We start from the raw sequence: 19,397 nt of genomic DNA on the forward strand, positions 1-19,397 counted from the left end.
TCATTTTTGGATTCTACCATATTGAAGTCTCCCATTAGAATGATAGGATCAGGGACGCTTCTCAGTGTATCCCAGGTTTTGATTCTGCTCGCCTGAGGACCTCCAGTATAAATTCCAATGAAGGAGAAGGTCATCATTTCAAATGCAGCCCATTGATCAAACGTATCAATCCTCATGTCTTTCAGATCATTCTGATGGTCCACATGCATACCCACAGCCACTCCTCCAGACCCCTGACAGTGGGCTGTGTAGATCTAGATGTGCTCTTTAGAGATGTTGAGCAACCTTTTTTCAAGTTCATCCCCGCTAACTTTGACTTCAGTGAGAGCTATAAAGTCAAATCTTCCTTGTTTCCTTAGCCATTGTTTCACTAGTTGGACTTTGGAAAGGTCAGTCATCAACCCCTTGACATTCAAAGTGGTGCATCTCATTTGCCCTTTTTCTAGGAGTTGACCTTTTTAGGTCCCACTTTGGATGCAGCTTGAGGTGTGGTGGATCCAACCTGAGCATGCATTCTTTTCAATTCCTTGACTATCTCCATATGTTTGGGCAAGCCATTTTTTGTATCAGACAGAGACTGCTCAACCCTGTCTTTCTCATCTCCCAACGGGCCAGCCGTCATTGCGTGGGGCAGGAGCACTTGGTCATGGTCCATTTGATTAGTTTTGGCCAGAATTCTAGATCTATCCAACGGCATGGATTGACTGATCTCTTGGGAGTCTACCGAATCATCAGGGTCAGAGATGCTGTCTAATAAGGCGAAGGAGTTGGTAAATGCCCTTTGGTTTCCCGCCCTATTATGTCTAAAGGTCTTCTTCCTATTGGGTACTGTAAACTTTTCTCCCTTTTCTTTTGAGGTAGAGGGAACAAAGGGAGAAGGCACAGTCATATTCTTATTCCCTCCAGTAGTCTGAGCTTGGTTGATGGCTAGGGGAAGATTAGGGGCACTAGTGGCACTCAAATTGGGGTATTTTGAAGGACACTCTCTGATGACATGCCCTTGCTTTTCACAATGGAAGCATGCGTTGGGTAGGTGTTTGTATAGAATGCTTTGCTGGATGTTATACTCACCGCAATCGATTTCAATCTCATCAATAAGGGGCCTATCTAGATCCACTTCCACAAGGACCTGAGGATGCCACGCCGGGTTGTAATCATTCTTGGGTCTCATGCCTAGCACTTTCCCTATAGGGGAGATAATTTTTTTTAGCCAAGGGTACAAGTAGAAGGGCAGGTTAGGAAGTTCCACCCACACCGGGCAAGCTGTGAGGGTTTAGGACCTTGAGGGTTAAAGTTCTTGGACCAACTGAAAAAACAGAATGGGATGTTCCTGTACATCCATTGCCCTGAACCTAGGACCTTAAGGGCCATATTAGGGTCCTTGAATAGAAAGAGGTAGTACCCATTTGGGAGGGCTTGGATGATCTCTATCTCGATACCAATGGAAATCCAGTTATCTTTGACCCACCCCCTAAGGAAATCCAGTTATCTTTGACCCACCCTCTAAGGAAATCTACTGGTGGTCTTGGCCCAAACATTAACCCAACTAAACAACGGGCTGTGTAATCAGTTTCCAACGAATGAACCAGCTCAGGAGGAAGACAAACCACAGGATTAGTGGAAGAGGGTTTACCTGATGTGTCCATTACCTTAGCTGGAGCTTGCTTATTGTTTTGAGTCTCTTCTTCGACTTGTTTCTGCAGCAACATCAGATTTAGCTCTTCCACTCGGGCTCTGGACTCTTCCAGCTGTTTTTTGGTGTCCATGAAGTCTTCTAACACCTGCTCATACTTCAGCATGGTTTCTCTGTTGCCATCCATGGCCGGAGGCCAATGTAGGAATTGCTGAAAGGCAGCTTGAGTGAACTTGGCAGGCTGAGATGACTTACTCCTAGAGCAGGATCCCTGTTCTCTGAGCAGAGTAGGGGCTCCCCTCCACTCGGTGCCCATGCACCTGGGGGGGGCTGTAGAAAGTAAGGAAGGAAGCACACAGAGGGCTGCAAGCCTTTGGGTAGGACAACAGTTGTAGAGGGGCGAGAGAGAAGGAGGTCACGCGCAGCACAATGTCGTGCAACACACCATCGCCATCAAACCGACGCAGCACACTTCAACGGCTAGATCGTTCTTACTCGAACTGTCGGGTTCCATTGAGAAGACCCGGGTTTGATACCATCAAGGCTTTGAAAAAGTTTATATTTACAAAGGTGCAATTTCACTAAATTAGTTATGTGGAAATGCGTGTGGTGAGTCAGTGACCGCGGTCAATGGTATAGAAACGCAAAAGCAGAAGATATCTTCTCTCTCCCTCCCTCTCTCTCTCTCTCTCTCTCTCTCACACACACACACACACACACACACACACACACACACACACACTCTCTCGTGCACCTCTTTGAATTATCATCAATTTTTCATAGCTTCTGGTCTGTTTGGGAAAGAAGGGCCTCACACAATGAACATCTTCGCAAAGAAGACCACTGCCAAAGGTGCGTAAGCTCTGTCCTTCTCTTCTAAGGTATCGCTTCTCTGATTGAAACATTTTTGCTTTCCTTTTTGGGTGCGTGCGCGGGTGTGGAGCAGATGCCCTTCGAACCAGCAAGCGGGAAACAACTATTGCATCAAGAGGTGAGAATAGATGTTTCTCAAATGCATTTTCTGTAGAAAGAGTATGCTGTGTGTATCTAGAGAGACTAGACCATATACATGTGTGTGTGCAGAGAGATATGTCGAGAGAGTATATTGTTGTATGTTAGAGAGAGAGAGAGGGAGAGAGAGGGAGAGAGTATTTACGTCAGGATGACTCATGGAATCAAATACAAACCCTAGAATGTGAACGGCCCCAAAAGCAATTGGGAACAAAAACAAAGAAAAACCTCATGTAGCTTTTGAAAGCTATGGAGGGTGGTACGAGAGAGAGAGAGAGAGAGAGAGAGAGAGAGAGAGAGAGAGTTATATTAAACGTTTTCAAAAGACCCAATGGGTCTATGAGACCAAAAGCGATACAATAGTGTCCATGTAATCTCATCATGGTACAAAAGAAAACAAAGACTAGAGCTATGAGTTGAGAATGTCAAATCTGAGCCATATGATACAAAGTGGGACCATTATCATACAACCTATGGAGCTAACCCCCCGGTAGGGGGAGGGGGCCATCAAGGATATCGAGTATGGGGTTAGCCTGTAGAAGGCTCTATAGATCCGCCGGGCGCGGGAAGGTGGCTTTGTGCCTCTCCAAGATCTCCTCAAGTTGGGTCTGATGTCCTTGTTGCTGGCTTTGGTCTAGGGATTCTGGGGCATCGGGCTCGTTGTAGTGCCATGGCCCGGTCTAGAGTCACACCAGAGTGGGGTCTGGTAGGGGGTCGGGCACTCAAGAATGTGTGGCTCGATGAGGCTGTGGATATGTTAGCCATAGCTGGTGGGGCATCCTCTCGTGGCCGGAAGAATTGAGTGATGGTCACTTGGGGCTAGGGTGGGTGTCTCCCATGGGGTCTCGACTCCCTAATTAGTGAGTCTGTGGCGGTGAAGCTCTAGTAAGAAGAGGCCCAGGCACCACTGATCTGATCTGGGTAATCCATGATCCTAGATAAGGGTCCAAACCCCTCTCTGAAGAGACAGTGGAACCTCCCTCGACTGTCATAATATACGGTGCATCTGCATATGAAGTGCTCCTTTGACTCGACCTCCTACTAGCACATAGTGCATATCCTCCCCTCGTATCTACATGGCTCTCCTTGTCTCTATCCTTAGGCGGTGCGATGACACCCGCAATTGGCCCATTGCAATCCGCATGGCATGTGACATGTAAATGTCAAGATATCTGGCTCTCAGTATGAAACCATCCTCTATAAGCCTCATGAAAATATCCATGTAGTAGTGCCATTTGTGTGAGAATGGATCATGTGTTCTGATCACCTGGTTTCTGTTATCGTGAGAGAGCCTGATGGATGGGGAGTCTGGGTCATATTGGAGTGGGGGGAGGCGATCCATCTTGAGTCCCTGCCTCGTGAACCAGGTGCATACTCGGCTATACCATGACTCGTGCCGATCTGTTGCTAGCTATTGGGAGGAATGTAGGGTGAGCCTCAGGAGTCTCAAGGGGGGCATGGCACTGATCCTGTGAATGTATGTGTCTGTTTGGAAGAGTGCCTCAACTACCATGGGTGCTGCAGCAAACTCTACCAGGATAATGATAATATCATGTGGGACTGATGTTTTGCTGCGTATCATACGAGAGAGCATCATGACCTGAGGCCTCTCTATCCTTGACCATTTGTGTAAGGTCCCTCCCAAGCCATGTATGTATGTGTCTCTTTTAATATAGAATTCAATAAGGAAAGAGAGTGTAATTAGAGAAGAGTGAGACAACAAGGCTAGAAACATTAGAAAAGTGTTAGAATAAAAATATTAGCTCCAAAAATTCAAAAGAAATAAGAACATAAGAATAGTTCTATTAAGAGATAAGTATCCCCAAAAATAGAATTTCGAATTTAGGTGATAAGAGGTCATATTTAGAGTACTTTTACACATTTAGAGTCCATGCATACTAAAAATATAGAAAAACAACGCGTTTCTAAAGATGGCGCGTTTGTGGCTATATACAGACGTTTTTGTCTATTCTGCCCGCGTTGGCTTGTAGACCAGATGCCTTTCCGTTCTTTTGACTGGTTATATGACCATATTCTGAGTTTTTATCAGAGAGTTATGGTCGAAACAATTTGCTGTTTCTGTCAGGGTCTCTACACAGAGAAAACTGTGAGAAGGCAGCACGTAGCCTCAAGGTAATCCTAGAGTTTGAGATGTATATATCCCTTCATTCTTATCTAATATCTTAGAAAAGAAGCTTAGATTGTAATGGTCTTTCGGAGGAAGAGACTAAAACTCCATAGCTTTTCTTTTAGAGAAAGAATAGTATCCCGTAGCCCTGTAAGAGAAGAAGGCTATTTTGCTATAGACCTTAGAAAGAGAGAAGAGTCACAGTATGAGTAAGAGGAGATAAAGCTTGGAGATTATTGGATGATTTCAATCAAAGACAAGGTATTAGAAGATTCTATTCTTATATGTCAAGTTCTAAAGCTCTTGTTAACGAGCAAAGGCAACGATAAACGACAAATTTCTATAAGGTATATACATATTTTGTTTTTCAATTATATATCATTCTTAGGGGTTGAGGTATGGCCCCGGCTTCTCTATTAATTGTTAATAGTGGTCTATTTGATTAATTTACTATTTAAAGTTTGTATTCTTTTAAACAATAGCATATGCCTTAATAAAGAATGTCTTATCGCAATCTCAAGTTGAAATGCTAAAATCTTTGTGAAAAGGATTGTTTTCTTAAGAAGGTAACATGGATTCTAGTCCTATGGTTTAGTGAGTAAATGGATTGTTATCTTGGTTAAATTAAGGTACAGGTACAACTTCTCCCTGCCTTGACGCTGCCCCGTTCTTGTGCTTGTATAGCCGGACGGCGGAGACGTTAGTAAGGCCCGAAGTTGACCCATGGTATCCCTCGTACCATTGGGAGAATGAGTTTTTCCGATTGAGGCGAGTGATTGTGATGCTGCCTAGTTCTGAGAGCCCAGGCTAGTGCGGTGAATTAGCCCACTCTAGTGCGCAGACATCCCTCTGAGGGGCGGGAGGATCGAGCTATGGAGCCTGAGAGGGCGACAGGCCGGCTTGAGTCCTCGCTAGCGGCCGACGATGAGGTGTATGGTCCCGTAGGGTTTTGCCTAGCATGTAGAGACTGGAAGGCCAAATTCTAGATCATCGGCGGTATAAAGGAAAAGAATAAGAGAGCCGATTTGGCTGTATGGAATTGATTCATGTATAAACTTTATATATATCTTGTCTTTGGCATGATTGTATTGTGTAAAAAGGCTGTCTTAACAAACCTTGTAAAAAGGGCGTTAATTAAGGAACATGTTTATTTATGTCAAACAGTGTGGTAGGATTAATTAGAAAACAAATTGATGCGTGAGTAGGGTGGAAAGTGGGAGGATGGAATGCCCCGATGGCACCATCCTACGGACGGGTGGACCCGATTAGTTGGGTAGCTTTCCAACAGATTAAGTGAAAGCCCTACGCTAGATAATTAGGTTCTTGGGCAATTCTATTTTAGAAGACTAGGCCAGCGGCTGTGCCTTGCACGGATGAGGAAAAGAGCGTTATCTCTAGGAATCAAGACTAGTAGTTGCCCAAATTATGATCAATTACCCTATGGGTGATTTGATTAGTAGAAGACCACGCTCCCCTTGCGGGATAGAATTAGGTCTTACCTATGAATCGTATCCTTGAATCTCTACATGGTCAAGGTGTCGATGAGTAGGAAATTTTTTCCAAGTTAAGACTTAGTGGACTATCTTAAGTGTTTCTCCTATTTTGGAAGGGGGAAAACCTTACAATTTGGCTGCTGTAAGATCAAGTGCCTAGAAGGGTGCTCCATACATCAATGCCGGAGTGACCAAGATGTTAAATAGCCACATCTTGGTCCTCGGCTCCTGTAAGTCTCCGAATACCCAACAGCTTCATGGTCTTAAGATACATTTGAGGGTCTATTGGGTGAGGGGTAGGAAAATCTTTGTGAGGACTCTTCCACCTTTGGAGGCGCGTTCACTTTGCCACCGGGGGAGTTGGTTGAACTTTGGTGAGTCCTAGTTCCTTCTTTGCAAGTTGTGGTGGTATGAGCTCCTCTACTATCCATTGTTGGGTGCCTTTGAGGGTCTTTGATTGCTTGAGGATACTTCTCTAGTTTTGTAGGTGATGTCATGTGATACTATTCGATAGTTGACATTGCATCGGTCATTTGACTTGCTTTTTTTCTTCAGGAGGTTCACAACTTTCTCTTGCAAGATGTCTTCACCTTCCTTGACCTTGGTCAAGATTTACTCCACATGTCAAGGCATGATGCCAAGTGTCCCGAAGAGGTGTCACCTTTACACATCATTGCTTACATAAGATTCTTCTAAGGGGCCGTTTCCACACAAATGAATCTACACACTAGCGGTGGTTCATACACACTAGGATTGCTTTATTTAAGCCTAGAACACTAAGCCATTAAGTGCCAGTTTACACAACCACCTAGCACTAATATATTCTCACATTAATCATTATTAATATGTAACATTTCGCCCATAATGATAATGTGACTAGAAAGCTCACGATCATGGCCTATGTTTGCTTCTTCTTCTGGCTGTTGCTTCTTGTCGTTGGAGGTAGAGGTAGCAAAGTTTGTCGAATCTTCATCAACTTTCAACTTGGCAAGTCTCTTCCAACACTCTTCGATGCAGTGCCCTGGCTTCTGGTAGTAATGACACTTCCCTTTCTTTTTCTTGGTGTCACCCTGTGATGATCCCACTTTGCCTTTGCCACTGCAGTAGAAGGCTTGGTCCCCTCTATTGGCATCACCTCCGGATCTGCTCTTCCTTGTCTTCCATGGACACAAACTTGTGCTCTTTGCGACATCCTTACAATATGGGATTTCCAAAAGCAGTATGGGGTGCAATGAACAAGAAAGCCTCCGCGTGGATGAGAACTTTTGTGCACTCAAAGCTTATAGGAAACACAAGAGAAAATAGGAGTGTGCACATACGGCACCGGGTTATGACGAGATAAAAGATGCTATTGCCAAAGTATACCCAAAAACACTAAGTGTACTTGAGTGAGCAGAACAGAGTTTTGAGATATGTGCACAAGAACTCGAGTGTCTATGGATGCCTAATCCTCACAAGAAAAATCTCTTCGAGAAAGCCCAAACAAAAAAAACCCCCAAATTTTGTAGTTTTGGCAAACTGCTGGCCCTAAATTTTCCCAAAACCCTTCTTAGCTATTTTTGTACTTGACGATAGACTGTGTAGGTGGTCTACTGATTAAATGTTGATGCTTGATGACATGGCTTAGGCGTGGAGAATCACAAATGACAAGGTTGTGACTTTGAGTTGGAGCTAAACTTCGCAGAGCAGAGATGATGTGCTGAGCAGAGGAGAGGACAACTTAGGTGATGGAGACAAGTTGAGCTGTGGGTGGCACAACTCACACAACAGAGCAGCTGACACGTGCGCTTGAATACCTACTGCGCTACCCATCGAGTAAATTTTCTTTGAAGCGACACACCTTGAAGATAATAATTCTCACATGCACTTACTTCTCTAGCGTGACCTCCCATGAATCACTGTTTGATACCACTGCTAGGCCCATATGGAGATTAAAACAAGATTAGCACTTAATTAACAAGATGGGATTAGGGATTTATCACAAGATGATTAAACAAGGTCACGAGATTAGATGGAAAGATTAGACATACTTTGCATTATAATAATGGTCCTTTTAATAGGAGAGACTCCCATATACAAGGTATGTGCATATGCTGCCACCACACATGCCACATGTCAAGGCATGATGCCAAGTGTCCCTAGGAGGTGTCACCTTTACACATCATTGCTTACATAAGATTTTTCTAAGGGTGTGACATAGCGGAAGCATGCATGCCTTTAATTGCAACTCGTAAGCACATTGTAGGTGTCACCATTTGGCTCCCTGAACATCAAGGTATCCTCAAATAAATGGTTCTCTCCGGATCTTTCTATGCATTTAGACATGAGTTTGACTGTTGAATCACTCTCGTGATGTCTAGTATTTGGGCTTTGCGAGAGAAGCTCCTCAAATTGTAGTGATCTTTCAGATCATATAGCTTCCTCTATGTGCGTGATATGATCAGTAGTCCTATGTCATGGACTGATATTTCCAGAGGGATGAGAGCTTTGCTGATATGATCAGTAGTTTGTCTGGTAGTGCTAGTGTGACTAGCAGGCCTGGAGGTGTGACCAGTATGACTGGGAACATTGGAACTCGGGGTCATCTAGTATGACTAGACCCGTGTGTGAGATACATGGCTTGAGAACGGGGGATTTCCAATGTATATTTGCATATGCACTTCATTTTATGTATGTGCGAAGATAAAAGATTTACTAGATGCATGATGTTACGTCCCAGGGCTAACCAGGGTTAAGACCCTCGGGTTGACTTTATGGGTTAGTTTTGAGGGAGAGCTCCTCAGACATGGACTCGAGGCCTTGAGACTACTCCGTGCTTACATCCGATGGGTGTGTACTGGTGGTATGGGACGCCAAGGACTTTGCACATGGTGCCATGTCTCGGATGCTACTGTTCCCCTTACTCGGGGGTGAGGCTCTATGGTTGGGCGGTAAGCTTGATGCTATGTCCTTTTGTTTCCATGTTTATGCTTAATCGTAGGGTTTATCTGGTTGGGGTTTACATTGGTATCAGAGCCAGACCTACTTGGATTAAGCTTGGAAATCTCCGAAAGGAGGAGAGGAGAAAATCCATCGCCTGGATCTTCCGGAGCTTAAGTTGTCAGGTTGCTTTTTTGCTTTCCAAGGTCTGGGTGGTATGGGACGCTTGGACGGAAGGCGGGGAGTAACCGGGCTCAAGGGAGAAGATTGGTGTGGTTGGATGTGTGGGATTTTTGCAAAGAACTCCATATCCATGTGAAAAATCAGAGAGAAAAGCATCGTGCTTTTGGTGCTTTTTTTTGAGTTTTACGCGGGGGAATTCTTTGCCCTAAAACCTTCTCTCTGTACCCGTGCTTTTGCGTCTCTAGGCTTCATCCGACAGCTTTTTTCTCCATGGCTGAACTATTAGGGTTTCCGTGCGGGCTGGTCAACCTGTCTACGAGTGGTATGCGTAGATTGGAGGTCGACCTAGAGCTGCTGTGAATAGCCCTGCTGGTCGCCATGAACAGGAGGAAAGAGGGGTGGGAAGAGATTAACATGTGTGAGGTTTTTACATGTAGAGAAGGTTATATGGGCTCTGTTCAGAGCACAGAGAGAGGGGAAAAGCACTGCTGTGAGCCAATTCAGGCTGTCCTGTGTGACTGCCCATGTGTGGTCGTGGTACCCATGAGTGGGCATGCCCGGGTGTGAAGGGGGACGCCCCATAACTGGGCTGGATGGCCAGAATATGGGCGCATATCAGCAAGGGCCGAGTACTCCATATATGGCAGATAGGGGGGGTGTAAAAAAAGCACACGTGGTGCTTTTTGCCAAAAAAACAGGTCGATTTGGAGCTTTTTTGGTGGGCGCATATCTGAGATGGTTTTTTTTGGCATCAAGTATGCTTTTTTGGGTGTTTGGTCACTTATGCACACAGAATTCTGTAGTCGACCAGAATTTGTGCTTTTTGACACCCTGAACTATGTGCTTTTGGTTTCCTTCTTGTGCATCACTTCTGTCCTCACCTGTTTACAAAAGTTTACACCACCACCTCAAACCTTTACTCTCTTTATAAGTACTCTTTCTGGACAGATTCATGGCTGAATACATGGATACCTTGGTTTCATCTGTGGAGGTGTCTGGACCTTTGTCAGCCTCTCCTGCAACAACTCAACTTGGGGTAACTACAATATCTATTGCTCCTACGCAGGGTGGTGATACAGTTCAACCTAGTATACCACCAGTGTTCCCTTAGTATGTGGGACAACCCATACCTGCTTCACAAACAGGTGTGGATCCCAATTTCTTACATGCTTTTTCTCAATTTGCTACTCCGTATTCTCAGTATACGGGCTATGTGCAACCTCCTCTACCTTTAACACGACCATCTCCTATTTCTCAACCTCTTGCATCTCCATGAGTGGATACTTTGTATGCCACTATGCTTGATCTACAACGACAACTCACGGAGCTACGCTCCTAGGCTCCCCAAGCTTCAGCTAGTAATCCTCCTCCTCTGCAAGTGCCTTTTCATCCGGAATCGTTTTCCGGTGAGAAGAAAGAGTGCAAGGAGCTTTACTTGGATAGTTGGCTTGCGAAGTGGACCGCCTTTTTTGATCTATACAGATACACTGATGCTCAGCGTATTAGTTAGATTCAAATTATGCTTCAGCATAAGGTGTTTGCTTGGTGGAAGGACCTTTGTGAAAAGCCGACAACATGGGTTGATTTTCATTAAGTGTTTAAGCAACAATTTGTCTCAATCAACAAAATTGAAAACTTTCGTAAGTTGTTCAAATTGGAGATGGGAAAGAAGAGCATGGACAACTATTCCGAGGAGTTCAAAGACTTGGTGAACCGTTGTAAGGCCCTTGAGGAGCCTCATGTGTTGGTGTATATGCTTTATTTATTCGGACTACCTCCAGATTATCAGAATGAGATTCTAAGGAACCGTATTCATTCTTTGGATGACATCTACTGCTATGCCAAGAATTTTGATGACACCCTTGCTGTCAGAAGAGGTGGTGAGCCTGTGGGTGATTCTGCACGCAAGAACCAAAAATCCTCTAAAGACAAGAAGCGAGGTAGTGTTGCAGCATCCCAGGATGGTTAGTCGTCACAGCGCAATCCCAAGAAGCGCTCGAGAGGCAAGAAAAGATCCGCTCTGCAAACTGAAGAATAGGTAGCGAAGGCGAAGAAAGAGAACTTGTGCTTCGAGTGCAACCAGTCCGGTCATCACTATCGGGATTGTTCGAAGAAGAAGTCTTCAGGGGGGTAAGACCTTGGTACATATTACGGAACTACAAGGTAACTCTTTTATCTCTTCTGTTGAAAGTCATCATTTGGCCTCAAGTAGTTGCCGTGGATGTCAGATAAGTGAATCTGCTTTCGGTCTGCATGATCTCCTCCGAGTTGAGGGATCTGTAGGCGGCCAAAGGGTGCGGATTCTATTTGACAACGGTTCTACTCACAATTTTATTTCTTCACGTGTTACATTATTGGCCCTCTATGGTCTATTGGGGACGCCCATCCGACCATTGTGCCATGCTTGCAATTAGTATCGTGAGTGATGTCATATTAAATACTACACTGTAAGTGATTGGCATATGCTTTGCAGGTCTATGCTATGTATGTTGTGATTGGGTGATGCCATGTGTACGCATGCTAGTGTTGATATTGGCGTTTGATTGCCTCACCTAACATGTTGACTTGTTGAGTATAGGTGATGAGTACGAGGATGCCGAATGAGGCGTTGTACTTGTGCGAGGGTCACCGAACGAGGTGTCGCACAGGCATGAGTGTGCAAGGGTCACCGAACGAGGTGTCGCGCGGGTTTTGTCATGTGCATGGGCGTTTACATCGCCTCGACATTTATGAGTTATACTTCATTATTTTTGGTTGGCCGTGTGTCATTTATTTATACTCGAATATTTATGCACCCCGATGTGCACGGGTGTAGTGCGTGTGAACTAGAGGTTCACTATTGTTTTTGGTACATACTAGATGTGTGTGAACATCCTCTAGAAGGATTGATTATTTTTGTAAAAGAGCCCTATTTTTGGCTAAAGCTTCACGATTGGCTCAAGGGCTACTTTTGGGAATACATGATTAAATACTCATGTCGTGCAAGGAGCCAGCACTCATGAGGGGGAGATTTAACCCAATCCTTGTTGATTGATGGTGATGTTTATTTTGCGCACAGTTTTCATGTCTATGGTTTATTTTTCATATTAAACATAGACATGGAAATAAACATGGACCGGGGGGCCATTTTATATGGCCCCCATAGTGCAGTCGGCTTATTCCAGAGGTAGCCGACAGGCACTATATCTCCACGACCAGCCAAAAAACCAGTCGGCCAGCTGCAGGGGTGTTGGCCAGCACATGTGGGAGGTCGTGGACCTGAAGCAAAACAATTAGCCAGCACACAACACCAGCATGAACAAATGTAGTCGGCCAGCATCAGAGGTCCTCCTGCCACCACAGGGCTGCCACCCAAGCCAGGGAAAAATGGGAGAAAAATACGAGAAGTGAGGAAAAATGAGAGAACTCCTACAAAGGGCGGGCACACCCACAACAAAGGCCTTGGTGTTTGGTAAAGACAGGAGATGACTTCTAATACCCCCTCTCAGCTCTTGGCTGTGAAACCAACCGCAGGGAGCTGGGGTGCCGCCTGAGCAAAGCCTGAGATAGCGACTTCATGAAGAGGTGCACCATACTGTCCTCTGTCGAACAGAACTCTAGCAAGATGTCATCAGCAATGATCTTTTCACGAACAAAGTGCCTCTGGATGATCGTGGTATCCTCCAGTGGAAATCCACTCCTGCCATGCAACCTCTGCAACCTCACCACCTCACAAGTAGCACCACAAGCAGCTCGGTACTCTGCCTTTGTCGACGACAAGGCAAAAGATGACTGCCTCTTACTGCTCCTGGGCCTGAAGTAGATCTCCTCGTGTCTGGATCTCCTCCCCAATTTGAGCCACTCCAACCACCGTGGAGTCGGACTCCAACCGTCAATTCCCCTTCTGTGCAAAAGAGTCCATGATCCTTCGCATGCAACAGAAACCACAAGATATGCAATCCTGCCTCCCAAAGAGTCATCTGCAAACATGAGCTCAACAGCCTCATCAAGAAGCTCCCGTCCAATCTGGTATCCACACCCAAATCAATGAACCATTCTGCTTGTGAGTCAAAGAGGCATCACACTGCTCACAAGGATCAACACCTATTACGGTGGGATGCCAAGTCCTGGAAACCTGCTGAAGACCACACAAGGCCTTCTGATACCTGTCAACCACCCCCTCCAAATCTGGAACCACAAAGCTTGGAGAATCCACCTCCTTTTGCAAGTAATCAACTGCCACTTGCTTGGCTTTCCAAGAGGTCCCCGTGGAAAGAACATCCTCATCTACAGGAGTTTCTTTGTCCCGAATACTACGAGACATCAGAGCATAGGTTACCTGTAAAGTTTCCTCTGACTGACGAACACAAGAACTACCAACATCAGTACTGGAAAGTTCCTGCCAACTGCTGCCATCAACGGGTAAGCTATCCACCGTTTGGTCCGAGAAAGCTTGCACCTGCAGCGTATCCACACTTAAGTGGCCATTGCCAGATTGCCACTCATCACAAAACTGAGGACCTGGGAGAGAGAGTGTTGAAAGCTTGTAAACTCCATTCTCCACTCCGCCTTCCCAAACCACTTGGCCTGTTGCCTTGTCCCGGAGAGCAACAAAATGCTCATCAAACTCCACCCGTACGCCAGTCTTGCAAACTTGATGCACTGACAACAAATGAAAACCAAGTGATTGAACATACAACACCTGGGAGGAATGCTTCCCTCCTCTGCCATCGGGAACTATCTCCAACCTGTCCTCACTGTGAACTGGGATAGTGGATGTATCCCCAGTAAGAATGTGACGAGAATACCTGCAGAGATCGTGTAAAGCTGAATGGGAAGGAGTCATGTGCCTGGAAGCCCCACTGTCTAGAATCCACTCCCGAGTATCCGTTGCGAGTCCTCCAACCTCCTCCTTGCCTGAAAATGAAACATCGGTGTCCATCACCTCCAAGTGCACAAAAGCCGGAGTCTTCATGATTGCGGCTGTGAGGAATCGTCACCCTTCTCGGTCTTCCGCTTGGGACATTGCCTCCAATAGTGGCCTTTCTCGCCACAATCATTACAGGTCCTCTCTGCCTTTAGTTTCTTGCGGTCAGCGTGGGACTTCTTCTCTGAAGACTTCTTTGATGAAGCCTTCCCTTTGCCCGTGTTACGGCCTTTCGACCGTTGGCCAGTTAAGGCCTCCGAACCTCCGCCTTGTGGAGGGTTTGTGAATCGTTCCTCCTGGTCCAAGACCATGGGCACAAGCTCCTCCCACGTGATGGTGCTGAGCCTGCACTAGTACTCAAAGACGAGTAAAATGCTGAGTACTGAGAGGGCAAATGCGACAGCAACGTTATGGCCATGTCCTCTGACGATATCTCCTTCCCAACCTGGAGAACTTCCTGCTGCTTGTTAATATGCTCCCGCATCGTCGACGACTTTGCAGGGCTCATAACCCGCATTTGTACTTCCAAGGAAATCCTCTTCATGGGCGATACCCCGTTGTAAAGAGAAGCCAAATGCTGCCATATACCTCTGGCCAGCGTCATATGCTTTACATGATTGATTACTTGCGGTGTGCAGTTGAGGAAGATAAATGAACGGACCCTGGCGTTGATACGATCCCACAACTGTGCCTGTGTCTCCCGGTCCTTATGAATCGACGGTAACTCCCCTTCCTCTACTTCCGGCCGTGGAATACCAACAACGATGAAATCAACAAGGCCATAAGACTCTAGAACAGATTCCATCATAACCTTCCATATGCCGTAGTTGTTCCCGTCCAACTGACGGTCCATCGGGAACGTGGGGAGTGTAGGGATCTTCACATCCCTCTCATCCACCTCTAACAAATCTGCCATTGTGGGGATGTAATCTGAAAAAGGGTGGGTGGGTGGGAACAAAGAAGAACTTACACCTGCAAGTGGCTGTCTAGCAAATCAGCCCGCCGTCCTCTTGCTTCTCCTCTTCCCGAACAGTCCCGAATAGTCCACCATGAAAGAGTGCACAGAGCGGAAGTAGAGTGGCACTAGAATGTGCTGAACAGAGAGTGCAAGAGAGAGAGAGATATGGAACATTGTGGGGATGTAATCTGAAAAAGGGTGGGTGGGTGGGAACAAAGAAGAACTTACACCTGCAAGTGGCTGTCTAGCAAATCAGCCCGCCGTCCTCTTGCTTCTCCTCTTCCCGAACAGTCCCGAATAGTCCACCATGAAAGAGTGCACAGAGCGGAAGTAGAGTGGCACTAGAATGTGCTGAACAGAGAGTGCAAGAGAGAGAGAGATATGGAGCAAACTATGCTGAATATACTGAACCAAAACAGTCCCAAGCAAGAGACACTGTTAGTCTCATAAGTGAGGGAGCAAATATGTACAAGACTGAATGAGAAACGAGAGGCCAGCACCCACTATTTATAGTGGGGAAGTGTTGGCCGATTGGAGCTCATAAACAGATCGACTGGAGCTGTTGGACATGGCCGACTGGAAAAATGCCAGAATGGCTAGGAAAAATCCTATAAAAATAGTAAAAAGGGGTAGCCAGTCCACAAGCAAGGGCCATACAAAAGGGGACCAAATGGGCACCATAAAAGAGCAGAAACTGGGATGAAAGTGCTAACACCCCCTCTCAGCACCAGATGCTGAACAAACTCCGAGAATCCGAAGATGAGGAGCCAAGGAAGCCTGAGAAACCGGCTTGGTGAACAAATCTGCAGCATTCTCTGCAGAAGAACAGTACTCCAAACGCAAATCTCTAGCAAGAACCCGTTCACGAACATAGTGATACTGAATCTCAATGTGTTTCGTACGAGCATGAAACACAGGGTTCTTGGTGATGGCGATGCAACTCTGATTGTCACACCAAAGAAGAGTAGATCCGGTAGGAGGACAGCCGAGCTCCTCCAATAATCTTCGCAACCATATCGCCTCACATGTAGCATAACAAACTGCACGGTACTCCGCCTCGGTAGAGGAAAGCGCCACAGTAGGTTGCTTTTTACTGCTCCAAGAAATGGCTCCAGACCCAAGTGAAAAAACACAACCAGTGGTCGAACGTCGTGTATGTGGATCTCCAGCTCAGTCTGAGTCAGACCATCCAACAAGAGTGCATCCTTGGCCATAAAAGATGCCAAAATCCAGAGTGCCACGCAAGTACCGAAGAACTCTGAGAGCACACCGCCAATGCTGCTGACGGGGTTTGGATGAGAAGGAACTCAATAAACTGACTGCGAAGCATATGTCCAATTGGGAGTAGGTCAACCATACCAAACAACCGACGAGAACCCAATACTGTCCCTGATTAGTCCCTGGAGAAGCATCAAGTGAAGAAAGCTTCTCACCAATATCCATAGGAGAAGATACTGGTTTGCACCCAGTCATCTAAAATCTGTCGAGAATCTCCCGAGTGTACTTCTGCTGAGAGAAGAAAATGCCCTTCGAGGTTTGCCAAATCTCAAAGCCAAGAAAATAATGCAAGAGGCCAAGATCCGTCATCTCAAACTCTGTCTCCAAAGCATCCATAACAGAACGGATCCGCACAGAATAAGAACCTGTAAAGATGAGGTCATCAACATAGACCACAATGATAACAATTAACCCCCTCTCAAGGAGGATATAAAGGTTCGAATCTGCATGAGAACGGCGCAGGCCGAGCTTCTGAAAGAACACATCAATCCGCTGGTACCAAGCCCGCGGAGCCTGCTTTAGACCATATAAAGTCTTATTCAGCCGGTACACATGTTCTTGTTTGCCCGGAACAACAAATCCTGGCGGCTGATCAATATAAACCTCCTGTGTAAGCTCTCCATTCAGGAAAGCCGACTTGACGTCCATCTGGAAAACGGGCCATCTATGATGTCCTGCAAGTGCAAGAACGGTGCGAATGGTAGTCATCCGGGCCGTCGGAGCGAAGGTCTCATCGAAGTCGACACCAGGGCGCTGAGCATAACCCTTGGCAACCAACCTCGCCTTGTGCTTGTCCAAGCTGCCATCAGCTCGGAACTTTGATTTGAAAATCCAACCACCAATCACCTTACGCTGCAGAGGCCGAGGCACCAAAATCCAAGTGCCATTCCGTTCGATAGCATCCAGCTCTATCTGCATAGCATAACGCCAAGACTCATGTGAAAGAGCCTCGTCTACAGAAGTGGGATCAGATGGACCATTAATGATTGTAGACATAAGAGCATAATTAACAAACATGTTGTCCTCATGAATTTGTTTCCCTGTAACTCTGGAAGAACGTCGAAGAGAACCAGGCGCAGGAGCAGGAGCAGGAGCAGAAGGGAGCTCACGCAACCCAGAGTCACGAACTGTTTGATAATACCAACCAGGTACAGATTTGCTTGAACTCGCTGGAGGAGGAGCAGGGTCATCATCATCTGACTGAGTATCCTCAGCTGGAGGTGTAACAGTAACCGCGGGAGCAGGAGGAGGAGGAGGAGAAGGAGGTGCAGGAAGAAGAAGCTCACCACTCCCCTTTGAAGATGTAGGAGTCTTGTCGAGCACCACATCACGGCTCACAACAACTTTACGGGCCTGAGGATCATAAAGACGATATGCCTTGGACACAGTGCTGTATCCGAGAAAAGTCATGCGCTGAGACTTTGAGTCCAATTTGGAGCAGTGCTCCTTAAGCACATGAACATACGCCGTACATCCAAATATCCGGAAATGAACAACGGAGGGCTTCTCACCATGGAAAGCCTCATATGGAGTTTTGTCGGGAAGAGCAGCAGTAGGAGACCTATTCTGAATGTAGACAGCAGTGGAAGCCGCCTCAGCCCAGAAACGTCGAGGTAATAAAGAATGCTCAAGCATAGCACGGGCCTATTCTTCCTCTCGGCAACTCCATTCTGTGATGGAGAATATGCTGTAGTAAGCTCTCGGAATGCCATGTGTCTTGTAATATTGCTGAAACTCCTGGGATGTGAACTCACCCCCTCCATCGGTCCTGAGAGCCTTGACCGAGTGATCGGTCTCTTTTTCCACCTCCGCTTTCCAATCACAGAAGTGATGAAAAGTCTCATCCTTGGTCTTCAAAAAGAAAACCCAAGTACATCTGGTAAAATCATCCACCATCACCAGCATGTACAACGCCTTACTCAAAGACGCGGTACTCATAGGACCACATAAGTTTGCATGAATGAGAGCAAGTGATGTCGAAGATCTGTGTGTCGGCTCCTTCGGAAAGGCGGCTCGGTGTTGTTTCCCCTGTAAACAAGAGGAACAAGCAGAAGACGGAGCCTTGATGGTCGTCAATCCATCAACCAACCCATCCTTCTAAGCTCGCTGCAGAAGCTGATAGCCCAAATGGCCAAACCGAGCATGCCAAAGAGCAGAAGAAGCACCAGAAGAAAGCAGAGCGGTGAATTTGTAGAGGCCACTATCTTGGACTCCCTGAGCCAAGATGCTACCGGTCGCCTTATTACGAATGGTAATCGAGAAAAGATCACCTCCGCACCGTGAGCTGTAAGAGCACTCACTGACAAAAGGTTAAAAGCCAAATCTGGAATATATAGAACGTCAGAGAAGTACCTCTTGTCCTCGTCAGAACGAAAGATGGGGATAGTGCCATGACCATGCAGTGGCACAGAAGAAGAATCACCTAGAGTGATCTCGCCTGATCTGGCAGTGAAGTCCTTGAACCAATCTCGATGGGGTGTCATATGAGCAGTAGCACCGCTATCAACAATCCAAGACCGTGACTGAGAAGTCACAAGAGCAAGTATACGCCGAGTATCTGCTAAGAGAAGAATTCCATCATCCTTCTTGGGTTGAGACACCGCCGTTGAGGAAGAGTTCTTTGCTGCTTCATCACGCTTCTTCTTGTGACATTGGGGTGACTTGTGACCCTTCTTGCCACAATAATGACATTCAATGTCCTTATTCTTTGAAGATTTGTTGTCTTTATCCTTATCGGAATCCTTGGAGTTCTTGTCAGAACCCCCTTTTTCTTTCTTTTGTTGAGTCTTCCCTTTATCTCGTGCTGCCAAAGCTCCATCAGGGCCTCCGGAGGTGCCAGTCCGCTCCTCAAAGCGAGACTCAATCTGCATAACGGAGGGGAGAACTTC

The 19,397-nt window shown here is 46.3% G+C and overlaps 1 long non-coding RNA gene across 1 annotated transcript in view; it reads left to right on the forward strand.

Annotated features, from left to right (window-relative positions):
- Nucleotides 1-2,348: 2,348 nt before the first annotated feature.
- The window catches only part of LOC147611039 (uncharacterized), a 36,986-nt gene continuing 19,937 nt past the window's right edge, over nt 2,349-19,397 (forward strand). The window contains exons 1-2 of the long non-coding RNA XR_015263946.1: nt 2,349-2,485; nt 2,580-2,624. This is a non-coding gene — a long non-coding RNA (uncharacterized LOC147611039). The remainder of the gene's footprint in view (nt 2,486-2,579; nt 2,625-19,397) is intronic.

This window comes from Cibotium barometz, chromosome 48 (assembly GCF_041138505.1).
Source record: "Cibotium barometz isolate CiBa-2024 chromosome 48, ASM4113850v1, whole genome shotgun sequence".
Lineage (NCBI taxonomy): Eukaryota > Viridiplantae > Streptophyta > Polypodiopsida > Cyatheales > Cibotiaceae > Cibotium > Cibotium barometz.